The sequence below is a fragment of the Balaenoptera ricei genome, chromosome 9 (genome assembly GCF_028023285.1).
Source record: "Balaenoptera ricei isolate mBalRic1 chromosome 9, mBalRic1.hap2, whole genome shotgun sequence".
NCBI lineage: Eukaryota > Metazoa > Chordata > Mammalia > Artiodactyla > Balaenopteridae > Balaenoptera > Balaenoptera ricei.
Genome location: NC_082647.1, coordinates 21,547,282 through 21,560,942, shown reverse-complemented (window position 1 = coordinate 21,560,942; position 13,661 = coordinate 21,547,282). Strand labels below are relative to the sequence as shown.

Sequence of the window (13,661 nt, the reverse complement as noted above, 5' to 3'; positions counted from 1 at the left end):
AGTAAAACTGTATTTCTGTGTGTGTCTGTGAGGATGTCTCTGGAAGAGAGTGGCAGGTTAGTATCTGAGTCAGTAGACTCAGTAAAAGAAAATGCCTTCACCAGTGTGGGTGGAGATCACCCAATCCATCTGAGGGCCTGGAGAGAGCAAAAAGGTGGGGGATTTGCTGTCTCTGCTCGAGCTGAGACATCAATCTTCTCCTGCCCTTGGACACAGGACACGGGTGCTCCCACTTCTCAGGCTTTCAGACTAAGACCAGGACTTGGGCCATCTGCACCCGCCCACCCCCATTCTCAGACCTTCGGCCTCAGGCTAAATTACCCACCAGCTTTCCTGGTTCTGCAGTTTGCAGACAGAAGATCATGGGGCTTCTCGACCTCCATCATGGCATGAGCCAATTCCTAGAATAAATCTCCTCTTCCATATACATTATATATCCTATTGGTTCCATTTCTCTGGACATCCTGACTAATACACTGAGAGAAGATGAGCAGGGGCCACGCCTGGGGAAAGGGGAGCACCTGCCCCAGCTCGCAGCCCCAAGCTGTGCCCTGAGCCACTGCACTGTTGTCTTAACCTCAGTCCCTCTGGGAAAGCCTGAGACCTGGAGCTGGGTGGTGCATTTTGGGAAGTGATCCCAGAGCACAGGAGGAGGGGATTGAAAAGAGTGAATGGGGAAGGAGGACAGGCCAATCCAAGGATGAGTTTTCAGGCTGGTCGCTGCTGTGGCAGCCGGGGCTCTGTCCTGCTGGGAGCCTCTGAGAAGCACACAGAATGGGTCTCCCGAATTATCCCCAGGAACAAAAGGACAGCATTTATCAAGCAGCTCCCCTCCCCCATTGTGGCAAAGCTTATCTTATCACCTGTGTGAGTGTCCGGAGGGCCTGCCCTGGTCACAGAGGAGCCCTGGGGCAGAATGGTCACAGGTGCCTCTGACAGGTGCTGTCAGATGCCACCTGGGCAAGGCTGGTGCTGCAGCCAAGGTTGGGTCTGGGCGGAGAGCACGTGAGGTCAAGGTGCTGCCCGGAGTCGTTACCATTGGCACTTCGCTCCTAGTTTCTCTCCCTGCAGGCCTGTCTCACTTCTTCTCCAAGCAGACAGCTGGCCTCTGGTAGGTGGGTGCAACCTCGGCTCATTAGTCTTTATTTCCTCCACGATGCCCAGTGTGCTGCTATAACAACCCCGCCTTTTCTGCTCCTGGCACCAGGGGTGGTTTCTACGTGTGCCGATGCCTTTAATCCGAGTGGGAGCCCTGTGCTAACGCTTTACACATGATGACATCGAGGCTAAGGGGTTTAGGGACCAGTGCAACAGAGCTAAGGTCAGAATCCAGGCTGGTGCTGTACAGGGGCCCAGAGCCTCCTCAGGGCTGGCTGAAGGGGGAGCCCCAGCTGCTTCTGTCTGGACCACGGAGACCAGCGGGAAGCAGGAGGGAGGCGTCCTTTGCTCAGAGGAAACAGCTAGAAGCTGAACAAAGGCCCAGAGGCAGGAGAGCCTGGGCTTGTATAAGGAAGAGCAGTTTGGCTAAGTGTCGAAAATTTGTGGGTGGCACTCCTAAAAGAGTTGCCGTTTGGAGAGGGGTGAGGGGAGGACGTGGCAGCAGGGGTGATTTTTTTTTCTACAACTAGTTGGCAGTGGGTGGGGGAGCTTGTGTTGGACTTTTAAAACCCCTGTCACACTGCAGTCTCCTTGAGGGCAGGAACCCCTGCTTCTCCTTCTTTGTGTGACAGAGAAGCAGAGAGACGCCTCCCCCCACCCCCTGCCCACTCCCGGCCGTGTGCATGGGTGTGTGTGTGCCCTTCATCATGGACGTGGTGGGTGGAAAGATAAGCCGGGGTGGTGGCCACTCCTGGCTGGCCCTTTCAGCATATCCCCTGGTTACACTCTCTCTCCTACCCTAACCCACCCACCAGACTACCCTCACCCCACAGCTCAAGGGGCAGCTCCACCCACTTGCCATCACTTCCATTATTGGTTTTCAGCAAAGAGCCTAACAGTCCTTGGGGACTCCTCTATGGCGTCATGTAGGAGCGGAAGGGTTGTTCTCTCTGTAGATTCCTACCAGCTGCCACCCTCCCGGGGCTCTCACAATTCAATGGCACCAGGAATGGAAGAGAGGAGATAGCCCCTGACCTGTGGCCTGGTTGGCCCTTGGCCTTTGGCGTTGGAGGTATGATTTGTCCTTGGTCTCCCTCCTGTGTGTCCCTCCTGTGACTTCAGCAAATTCTCTGTCCCCACAAGCAACTGCCTTACGGCCCACCTCCTTCAGCCGGCCCTGGTCCCAGGCTCCTGGCTCCCACCCCTGCCCTCCAACCCCACCTCCAACAGGTAGCCACGGCTAACAGCGGTATGTATTTGTGATATATATTCAAAACCAGAAGCATACGATGTGTATCCCCGTGCAAATTGCTCCCTCACCTCAATAATATCACGGCCACCTTTCCGTGGACTGTGTATGGACCCGACTCATTCTTTTAAATGTCAGTACGTGCACGTGATGTAATATTTTGAACAAGTTCTCTTCCCATTATTTATTGAGAAACTGTCACGGGCAAGGCTATATTCTGGGGACCAGAATGTACATTCTAGTAAAGGAGACAGGAGGTATAAAAGTAATTAAATAAATAAGCAGCAGCATTATGGATGATGTTAAGTGTTGTGAGGAAAATAAAACTGGGGGGGTTTGAGAAAGGAGGTGACATTTGACAACTCAGATACAAACTTCAGGATAACAAGAAAGATGCATACTTGGGCCATGTCCAGTGTGGGGCTGGGACACACCCTGCTGATGGCACCTTTGAGCCCATGGGATGGAGATGGTGGAGATGGTGATGGGTGAGCCCCGTGGCGCTAGTCTTCCCTCTTATTCAGTGTCCTCAGGGGCGGTGGCAGCTGTCCAGGCCCAGGGACAGATGCAGAGGCCCACATCCCCTGTTGCTGAGCCCTTTTTCACAGGCCCGCCAGGCGCAGCTGTAGTACCGCCTCACTCCTGTGACCTCTTCACGTAACAAATGGACTTTCTTCTTTGAAAAACTGAATAAAATGCCTAGCCTGCCTCTGCTTTCACAAGATACTGTATGTGAAAGGGCTTGAAGGAAGGAAAGTTTCAGAAAAAAAAAAAAAAAGAGAGGAAATTCTCTCTGTTTTCTAGGTCTGCTGTAACAAAGTATCACAAACTGGGTGGCTTAAAACAGTAGAAATTTCGCGTCTCACAGTTCTGGAGGCCTGAAGTCTGAAATCAAGGTGTTCGTAGGTTGGTTCCTCCTTAGGGGCTCAGAGGAAGAATCTGTTCCTCTAGTCACTGGGTTAAGGCAACCCTAATGCCCTCATCTTAACTTGATCTCATCTGCAAAGACCCTATTTCCAAATAAGGTCATAGTCACAGGCACTGGGGGTTAGGACTTGAATATATCCTTTTCGGGGGACACAATTCAACCCCGAACAGTATCTAATGTCATCTTCATCATCAGCATCATCATTGTCATAATCATCACGAAAAAATCAGTGTTAAAAAACAAACACCAGGGCTTGGGTCACGCCCCAGCGGAGACGGTGCGCAGGCGCACTTGCTCCGTAAGGCCCCGGAAGTGGTGGAGCCTACCTGCCGCCACACCTGCGGTGCTCTCCGGATCTGACATTTGTCCGTGAGGCAGCAGTTCCTTGGCGTCCGTGTTGTCGCGTAGGAGATAAAGTCGGAGGAGGTGAACGAATCTCTAGAACGCGCCCCTGGCAGAGAAATTATCTTCCTCTTCTCCCCGATGCACAGAACCAAAGTGGGCTTGAAGGATCGCCAGCAGCGCTACAAGCTGATCGTTAGCAGCTGCTCTATGACGGCTACATCAACATTGCTAATGGCCTCATCAATGAAATCAAGCCTCAGTCTGTCTGTGCACCCTCGGAGCAGCTCCTGCATTCATCAAACTAGAAATGAAAAAAACTGTGTGCATGGAGAAAGGTCCAGAAGAATTCATACCACCATGTTAACAGTATCTCTAGGTGATATAATACAAGGAATGGAAAATGACGATACTGCAGTTCACTATGCAATTGGTCCGTCAGATACAGTTGCCCCTGGCACAGGAATTGACCTGGAGTTTGATGCAGATGTCCAGACTATGTCCCCAGAGGCTTCAGAGTACAAAACATGCTATGTCACATCTCATAAAGGACCATGTCGTGTAGCTACCTATAATTAGAGACGGGCAATTAATAGCTACTGGATCTGCTGATGCTTCCATAAAAATACTTGACACAGAAAGAATGTTGGCCAAAAGTGCCATGCCAGTAGAGGTCATGATGAACGAGACTACACAGCAGAACATGGAAAGCCACCCAGTGATTCCAACTCTTTACGACCACGTGGATGAAGTCACGTGTCTCGCTTTCCACCCAACAGAACAGATCCTCGCCTCTAGTGAAAGGGATTATACTCTTAAATTATTTGATTATTCCAAACCATCTACAAAAATAGGCTTCAAATCCATTCAGGAGGCTGAAATGTTACGCTCCATCTCTTTTCATCCTTCTAGAGACTTTATACTTGTTGGGACTCAGCAGCCTACTCTTGACTTTATGATATCAACATATTTCAGTGCTTCGTCTCTTGCAGTCCTCAAGATCAATATACTGATGCCGTATGTTCCGTTAATTACAATCCTAGTGCCAATATGTATGTGACTGGTAGCAAGGACAGCTGCATCAAATTATGGGATGGTGTTTCAAATCGATGCATCACAGCTTTTGAGAAAGCACACGATGATGCTGAAGTTTGTTTTGCCATTTTTTCCAAAAATTCAAAATACATTCTGTCAAGTGAAGAAGACTGTAGCTAAACTTTGAGAAATATCAACAGGGCGAACCCTGGTCAGATACACAGGTGCTGGCTTGAGCGGACGGCAGGTGCACCGGACGTAGTCCGTCTTCAACCACACGGAGGACTGCGTGCGTGCTGCTGCCTGACTAGAGGACCATCAGCCTCTGCTGCTGGGACTCAAGAACGGCCGAGAGCCGGAACCTGCTCTCCCTGGGCCACAACAACATCGTGCACTGTATCATGCACTTGCCCACCAACCCCGGCTTTGTGACCTGCAGCAACGACTTCGGGGCGCGGTTTTGGTACCAGAGGTCGACCACGGACTAGAGCCGCCTGTGTTAAATAGGGTTCTTTTCTCGAGGACTCTGCCCCTCCTTCCCCTTGTGTCCCTTCACCAGCTTCAGTAGTAAGTCATTGTACCATCTTTGGCAGTTGTGCTGCCACCTCTACGTCCTTCTGGGATTTGTACAAATCTTTTTTTACCTTGATGGAGAATCATGGTGGAAAAAGTTGGAAAGACAGATCTGTGGGGTTGTTCTGCACCCACTGATTATTACATGGTGATTTTCATCGGTTTTTTAAATACAGGACTTGCTATTTCTCTTGATCATTTGAAGAAGGATAGAGTATTAAAGTGCTTTCTAGATCCCAAGTAGATCTGTCATGAAAAAAAAAAAAACACCAAAATGCATTATCAGCAAACTGGATATGCCTGTTTTTGTGTGGGTGGTAGTCTGCTGTGACATGATAAAGGCAGTGACAGATTTGCAGGAACCTGGGAGAGACAAGACTTAGGTCCCGCTTGGCGCTTCTCAAACAGCAGTGCACACATGAACCACCTGGGGCTTGTAAAAATGCAGACCCCTGTCAGTAGGCCTGGGGCAGCCCTATATTCTGCATTTCTGTCAAACTCCCAGGTGACGCCTCTACCGCTGGTCCGTGGACCACGCCGTGAGTAGCAAGGGTCTGATGGATTGCCACCATATAGGCCTCTGCTCTGCCTAAGGCCCGAGCATTGGTCACCTTTGAAGAACCTCGCCCTCTTTCTCCCATGACCTTCATGATTTCAAGAGCCCGCCTGGAAGGCTTCACACGTGTCACTTCCCACTTAGGTGGTCCCAGCTGTGATGTCTTTCCCTACCTAACCCGTTCCTCACATGGCACGCTGTCTTTTCTTAGCCTCACATTAGTATTCTAGTGGACGGCCTCACTGATGGTGGAATGCACTGGGGGAGCCCAGAGGAAACTTAGCTGAAAGGAGGCCTGTAAACACCGCAGAGCACAAAACACATTCAGCCAAAAGACCCCCATTCCTGGACCCCATCCAGACTCGTCCCTTTATTATTTTTGTTCTCTTTCCTCTTTTACTAGACCTTGCCTGAAAACAGCCTGGGCGTTGCTAAGGTAACGCTGTAGAGCCTCCCCCCAATACATCATTGTTTAATTCCAGCAGCAGCAGCCCAAGGAATTTGCTATTTGTTTAAGAGATGAAAGCCACAAACTTCCACACATTCTTCTCCAGTTTCACTCCCCTCGAACTGTATGGCCCAGTCAGAGCGGAGCACATTGGGTGGAGTGGACTCATGGGACCCAACAAAATAATGGGTGCTTGAGAATGGTCCTCATCACCCACGAGAGAGAAAGAGAGAGCTGGGATTTCTCTTGACGGGGCACCAGGGGCGATAACTGTCCTCACTGAGGGTCTGAGATGGGCATGGTGGGAAAGGAAAGCCTCTCAGCTATGTTCCCTCCCAGCCTCAGATCTGGAAATCACACTTCCCTCGGGGCCTCGATTTCACAGACTGTGACTCTAGGAAGGGTACCTGAAATCCCACGAGCAGCACACCTAACCTGTGTGAAAACACATAGGATGTGGTTCAGGGCGCAGAGGTGTTTCAGGAGCACATACAGCCCCATTTAACGAGCTTTATCAGGAAACCACTGTGGCTTGAGGGCCTGTGAGGTAGGTACTGGGGACACAGTGTGCATAGCCCTGGATCTGCAGCTTCTTACCAGCAGGAGCATTGATCCGACTCTGCTCTGCTGCCACTGACGGAATGATTTCTCTCTTGGTCCTTGCTTTTCTTTGTCATTCCGCTTCTCTCACGGACAACCACTTGGCTCCCCCTCTGTGTCGCATCCAAACTCCCTAAGCTGATGAATTTGATTGGTTCAAGTATCACTAACTCTAAGCCTAAGCTGTCTCATAAGACACCTGGCTGACCAATAGAGAGGCAGCCCCTGGTCAGGTGCTCACCCTTGGGTCCAATCAGCTGTGGCCCACCTACCATAGCTCATGTGGTGCAGCATGGCATCTTTAAAGGGAGCTGCAGTTATAGGAGGTCTTCGGAGGCCTGTTTATCCGCCCAGTGTGAGCTACACGATAAAGTGATGCTTTCAGAAGAGTTCTGGGGAGAAAGCAAGATATCTAATGAGGAGGCTTGATCGAATTTTGTGGTGTGTTGTGGTGTATGATATAATCTCTCTGTCATCCCACTGAGACTTCGGTGAAATGTACATTGCTCACCAATGCTTCTGGTGTTAGACATGCGTTGTTGTTTTTTTAAATTAATTCTTATTGGAGTGTAGTTGCTTTACAATGTTGTGTTAGTTTCTACCGTACAGCAAAATGAGTCAGCTATACGTATATATATATCCCCTCTTTTTTGGATTTCCTTCCCATTTAGGTCACCACAGTGCGGTAACTAGAGTTCCCTGTGCTCTACAGTATGTTCTCATTTAGTTATCTATTTTATACATAGTATCAATAGTGCATGTGTGTGAGTCCCAAGCTCCCAATTCCTCCCCCTCACCCACTAGACATGTGTTTTTGAAGGTTGGCTGTGCTCACTCTGACCTCCAGGAAGACAGATTTAGAACAGAAGCTGCCCCCCAGGGGCCCAGCCACAATCTGTTACCTATAGAAAAATGTGAGAAGTTCGGCAGCCAATGGAAGGAGAAAATAGGATCAATCTACTGAAGTATCAGGATCATCCGTACACACGGACAGACACAGTGAGACAGAGATAGAGATCTCCAAAAGACACATACCCAGAAAGATACATACAGAGAGACACAACACATATAGCGGCACACTCACACCCACCGAAACAAGGAGAGCTCTGAAGACAGCTTACGGCTCAAGTGTGGTGGAAGTGAACACTGCATACAGGAGGGCGGGGCTGTCTAGCACAAAAAGAAGAAAAGAACCATCTTTCTGGATGCTCAGGAGGTCATGGTAAAGTAGTCGCTGAACTCATATTCAGGAGAGGACAGGGTGAGTGCTATGGCTGGGTGATTCAATATAATCCCTTTGCATAGGAAGATATGTCCCTCAAAGTTGAAAAGCAAAAAAAAAAAAACCCCAAAAAGCAGGTGTAGACAGGCTTTTGGAGAAGTTGCCAGAATCCAGATGAGTTCCAAGTGTCTGTTTAGTCTGTGGCCCCAGCACTCAGAAAGGGACCCCCTTGGGGAACACTGTGATACCGTCAGGGTCTGGAGAAACTGTCAGTTTGGTTAGGGAGCCCATGTTGCACGGAAGGATGGCTGTCCTCTGCCCGTGCTTCTCACTGTGCAGCCGCCCACACAGGGACTGAGATCATGAAGGAACTGGATACTGGGTTCCAGCCGCAGCCAGTCCTGGAGGGAGGCCCAGCCCCTGAACAGCGGAGGGGGGAAGAGGATGAGTTGCCCCTGTGGTAAGATGTGGAGCTCACACTTGGGCTGTCATGTCTGGAAGGGACCTCGGAGGTCTTCTTGTCCAACCCTTTGTTTTTTTAGAGGAGAAAATGCAAGCTCAGAGATTAAGTGATTTGCCTGGGGTCATGCAATGAGTTGGTGGTGACCTGACAAACTCATTTACCAACAGCTGCTGCCCTTAACTTAGGTTTTGTTTTTGTTTTTTCCCTCTTAGAGGAAGATCAGGTCTGTGGGGGAGGGCTGGTGAGGACAAAACCTGACAACAGGTCCAAGGGTCTCTGAGAGGGGTTGGTTGAGAAAATGCTGTCAAAGAAATTTCTGCTTCATTTTTTTTTTTTTAAAGGACATGTTTTTAAATTTTTTTAAAAAATTCTTTATTTTATTTATTTATTTTTGGCTGTGTTGGGTCTTCCTTTTTGTGCGAGGGCTTTCTCTAGTTGCGGCAAGTGGGGGCCACTCTTCATCGCGGTGCCCGGGCCTCTCACTATCGTGGCCTCTCTTGTTGCGGAGCACAGGCTCCAGACGCGCAGGCTCAGTAGTTGTGGCTCACGGGCCTAGTTGCTCCGCGGCATGTGGGATCCTCCCAGACCAGGGCTCGAACCCACGTCCCCTGCATTGGCAGGCAGATTCTCAACCACTGCGCCACCAGGGAAGCCCCTCTGCTTCATTTTATCTGCAGAATCTCCCCTCCTTCTGGGCCAGCTGTCCCTTGATGAAGACTTCATTTTGGTCACAAAAGGGGTACGGTAACTCAAGTGCTTCAGAGCATAGGCGATCTGGAGTCCTGGAATCAGGAAAGAAGTGAGCGGAGAAAGGCAACTGATGGTATTCAGGGGCAGGCTGGGATTAGTCACAGCATGGAGCCCCCCAATTTCCTCTCCTCCCCAGCTGCTTGTGAATCAGTTGATTTGGATGCAAAATGGCATCTGGTGGGAGAGGGGCGCCAGTTCAGTGGAGGAATGAAAGGACACAGATCTGAAATTGGTAACGGAGGGATCTTGTTCACAACTGCCAAAGCCGTGCTGGACCTCCGTACGTGGAGTCTGAAATCACCGGCCAAAGGGGGCTTCCGGCTAAGCTCTTGGTGGAGCCTAGCCATCGTGTCCCTGTCCCCTGCGAATGCTGTTCTTGCACTGAACATGGTCTGACTGTCCCCTTTGGTGCCCTCACCACTCCGGGGATGGGAAGTGGGAGGACAAGGCCAAACTCGTCTCTGTGTTGGGAGGTGGCAGAAACGTGACATCAGGTCCACAGTGGTTGGCTTGCGGTCTTACAGAGCCGTCAGGACCCGCGCATCCTGTCTCCCAGTCGTGTCTGCCAGCACACAGGTGCCTTTGATGCTCCCTGAGAACCCAGAGAGTACTGGAGGACAGCTCTTCTCAGAAAGCAGCACCATACTGACATCACTGACGACCTGGGCTTGGGGCCGGGGCCAGAGGTGAGAGAGGAAAATGAGGTGAAGAAGGAGCAAAAGAAAACCGGTCTCCCCCGCTGTACCCCCTACCCCCAAATGACTCAGTTGGTCTTTGAGATGAGAAAACAGCCACCGAATTCTTTCTGCTCTCGGCTAGGATCTTCCTTTTGAATGCAAAGGAGAGACTGGGAGCTCTTTCAGAGTCAAACATGGATCTTCATCTCAATGCCCAGAGACAAAGGCCAAAAAAATGCGAGGAATTTCCAAAGCGCCTCCTTCAAACAGCATCTCCCCCACCCTCTGGCTCAGCTCCACGGGCACTGCTGATGGGGATGGCGGCTTTCTTCTCCTGGCCTGCGGCCCACTCGCTAAAAGCTCGTATCTGAGGAGAAAGGAAATTAGGAATCTCCCCGCTCAGCGTTCTGCTCTCATGCTCCTGTAAGAAGACACCTCTGTGAACCCAGATGGTAGGATGGGCCTGAGGAGTGGCTTCCACTGGGCAGACCAGTCTCTGCCTGGCCGCCCCCCTCGTCCATAGCCGCCGTAATGGCGGGTCGAAGAGACGGACGCACCCCACCCACTCCAGGGCAATGGGAACATTTTCACTTTCTGACCGAGGCCTTTAAGAGGAACCCTCATTTGGCTCAGGGTTCTTTTCTCCTTCCTCTCTGGAGGCTGAATGAATGGGAATAAGCTTCCAGAACATTACAGGGAGTAAAGAAAACTGGGAAAGAGCCCAGGGAGTTCTCACTTTAAAACATCTTTGAGACAGAGAGTGATAGTCAATGCTCTGGGGCCCCTGGCAGTTTGGGCGACCGCCTGCCAGCCCTCACTACCTGTTTATTTAACACCAACCTCGCCTCCCTCCCCGGTAGGATGCTGGGTTCTTTGGGGGTCACTGCGATCCCTCAGAAAGTGAGAAAAAAAACAGAAAAAATAACAACCTACAGATAACTGTTGGAGGAGGGGTTGGTAGTGATAACACTTTGGATTACACAACCCACGTAGGACCACACCAATTATCACATGACACGATAAGCGAAATTACCTCGCTCATTGCTTGCCTTGACCTTCCAACTTGGTAGACTTGCCCAGGCTCTCCTTGCTCCCTGCTGGCTGCCAGAATAACTTTCCTCAAGCACTGGCTTGGTCATGCCAATGGCAACTTTAAAACACACAGCAGCACTCTCTGGCCACAGTATCTGGCCCAGGGGTCTTGGTGTGGCACTCAAGGGTCCCCTCTTCCTAGCCTCTACAACGCACCCCGCCCATTGTCCTTCAACATGGCCGCCCTCGCCTACCCTTTATCCCACCTGGCGCCCTAAACAGTGTTCTCACCCCTTGACTCTTATCCCATCCAACATGGAGGACACCTCCCTTCCTCTCCTCCCCCCAACTCCCATTTCAATATGGGACTTCACAGACTCCCTGCTCCTTCTTCCCCGCTATCACATTCACCTTCTCGCTTGAGTCCCTTTTCCCTAGGAAGCTTCTTTGACCAGCCCCACCTCCCCATTGGTGTCAGACAGACCCCGCCTCAGAGCCCTGCATTGTATTCATGATAGTTTTGGCTTTGGAATTGTCTTTGGGAACTCAGGTGTATATTGGCCTCAAATGATGGGTAACTTCCTTGAGGTCAGGGGAAACCCTCTCCCAATAGTTCTCAAAGTGAGGTCCCTGACCATAGCATCAGCGTTGCCTGGGAACTTGTTAGGAATGCAGATGCCCAGGCCCCACCCCCATCCTAACGCACCAGTGACCAGAGGCCGGCCTGGCAATCTGTGTTGTAACATGCCCTCTAGATAATTCTGATGCACGCTCCAGTTTGAGAACCATTGCATGAATGCTCTGCAGAGTAGTGTTGTGGAACCCAAGTTCGTGTGCCTGACACACAGTGAGTGAGGCCCACCAAAAAGTCGCAATTTGGAGCAGAGAAAGGTTTATTTCAAGGACCAAGCAAGGAGAACGGGCAGCTCATGCCCCGAAGACCCAAACTCCCTCATGGGTTTCAGGGAAGAGTTTTCAAAGACAAATGTGGAATGAGGGCTGCAGGTTGTGTGACTTTCTGCAGATTGGTTGGTGGGTAGGTAACAGGGTGATGTTCCAGGAATCTCATCATCAGCCTTCTGGTTCCGACTAGTCTGGGGTCCACGTGCTTGCGCTCAGCCTAAAGTTACCCTCCTCCACCTGGTTGGGGGCCTTAGTTCCTGTAGAAGAACTCAGAGATATTTGTATCAGATCATCCTGTCTATCTCTTGAGGAGGAACCAGGACCCTGCCCCAAGCTACATGATTGTTTCTTGACAACTTTTCCTTTGTTTCTGCATTCCTTCCCTCCCCTAATTAGTAACTGTTTGAATCTGCCTTTTGCAATTCAGGGAAAGTCTAGGAAGCTGAAGCTTTTTTCCTACAAACAAGAAACAGGGGACACGGAAAGGCTTTTGTACCCTAGAGGGCCTCACAGCCTCTGTTTGGTTTCAGTAGTAGGGGATTCACCACGCTGCATGAGCTTCAAAAACCCATCAGCTGGCTCCCTAACTTATATGGCCCCGGCCAGCAACCCCATTCCTCAGATCTGACTGACTCCATTCAGTCTGTAAGGGTAGGTACCTTGCAGACAACAGTTTTTCTTCCCTTTGCTCATTGGAAGAGGAAAAAAAGGAAGTTGCTTCTGTATGCTCTGCTGTGCCCATCCTTTCCTTGACATGTCATGGCCGCCCGGAGTTGGGACGGCTGCTGACAGAGAGGCCCACTGGCTGGCGTGTGCGCCTGGGCCCTGCTGCCCTGAGGATTTCCCAGGTGGTGGACGGCAGGCGGCACCAGAGGGAGGGAGGGAACCTGGGCAGTGTGCGCTGGGCCTTTGTGGAAACGGGGGTGGGGGGGGGAAGATGCACCCTGTACCCCTACCCGGGGCAGCTTTCCTCAGGGAGCAGGGGCTGCCTGTGTGGCCAAGGAGGGCCAGCCTGACATGAATGGAGACCTTGTATCAGGGACCTTGCTGGAGCCGGGAGCCACAACACAGGGGCTTTTCACGAGCAACCTCGCAACAGAGGCGGCATTGAGCGTGACTGGTGGCTCGCGGGCAGACGTGGGGTCTGGCGGACGCGTGGCATCAGTGGAACAACGTTGCCGCTCCTCCTGCCCCTGCCTTGGCTGGGGTGGGGTGTGGGCTGTTAGAGGTCTCCTCTCAGAGGGGAAGACGCAGAGTCACGTTGTCCGTAGTGTAAGCCGCCCTGCACCCCTCTCAGCGTTCAAGGCTGCAATGAGGGGCGGGGCAGGAGGTGAGCAAAGGGGGCGCTGCGTGCAGAGAGTGGGCTGGTGTGCTGAACGGGAACGGGTTAAAGACAGCTGCTTGGAGACAACTCCACAGGGACCTGTGCTACAAGAACGGGGAGGAGATGCCAGAGGCACTCTATCAGTCCAAGGGGCGTGGAATCCCAGCGTGCCCTCCAAGGGGTCAGTGGGAGGTAAGGAAGAAGTGCAGCCTTGCTGGGGGGCTGTTTGGAGGCTACAAGTCAGTGACAGATGAAAACTGCCCAGGAGGAATCAGGACGGGGGTGACAGTGGGGCTGGGGGCATGGTGGGTTTAATGCTTCCAAAGGAGAAGAGTCTCCCTCCCCATATATAAACACACCCTCTCTCTGTCCACCTACAGCTGACCTTCACCTCAACAAGGAGCTTAGTACATCAGTTCGCCCTGGCTTTCTCTCCTCTCTTCTCCTGTCTCCTTTTCTAG

General features: G+C 51.3%; 1 pseudogene; it reads left to right on the top strand.

Moving 5' to 3' along the window:
• Nucleotides 1-3,758: 3,758 nt before the first annotated feature.
• On the top strand, nt 3,759-5,140 carry LOC132371398 (cleavage stimulation factor subunit 1-like; annotated as a pseudogene).
• The last annotated feature ends 8,521 nt before the right edge of the window (nt 5,141-13,661 follow it).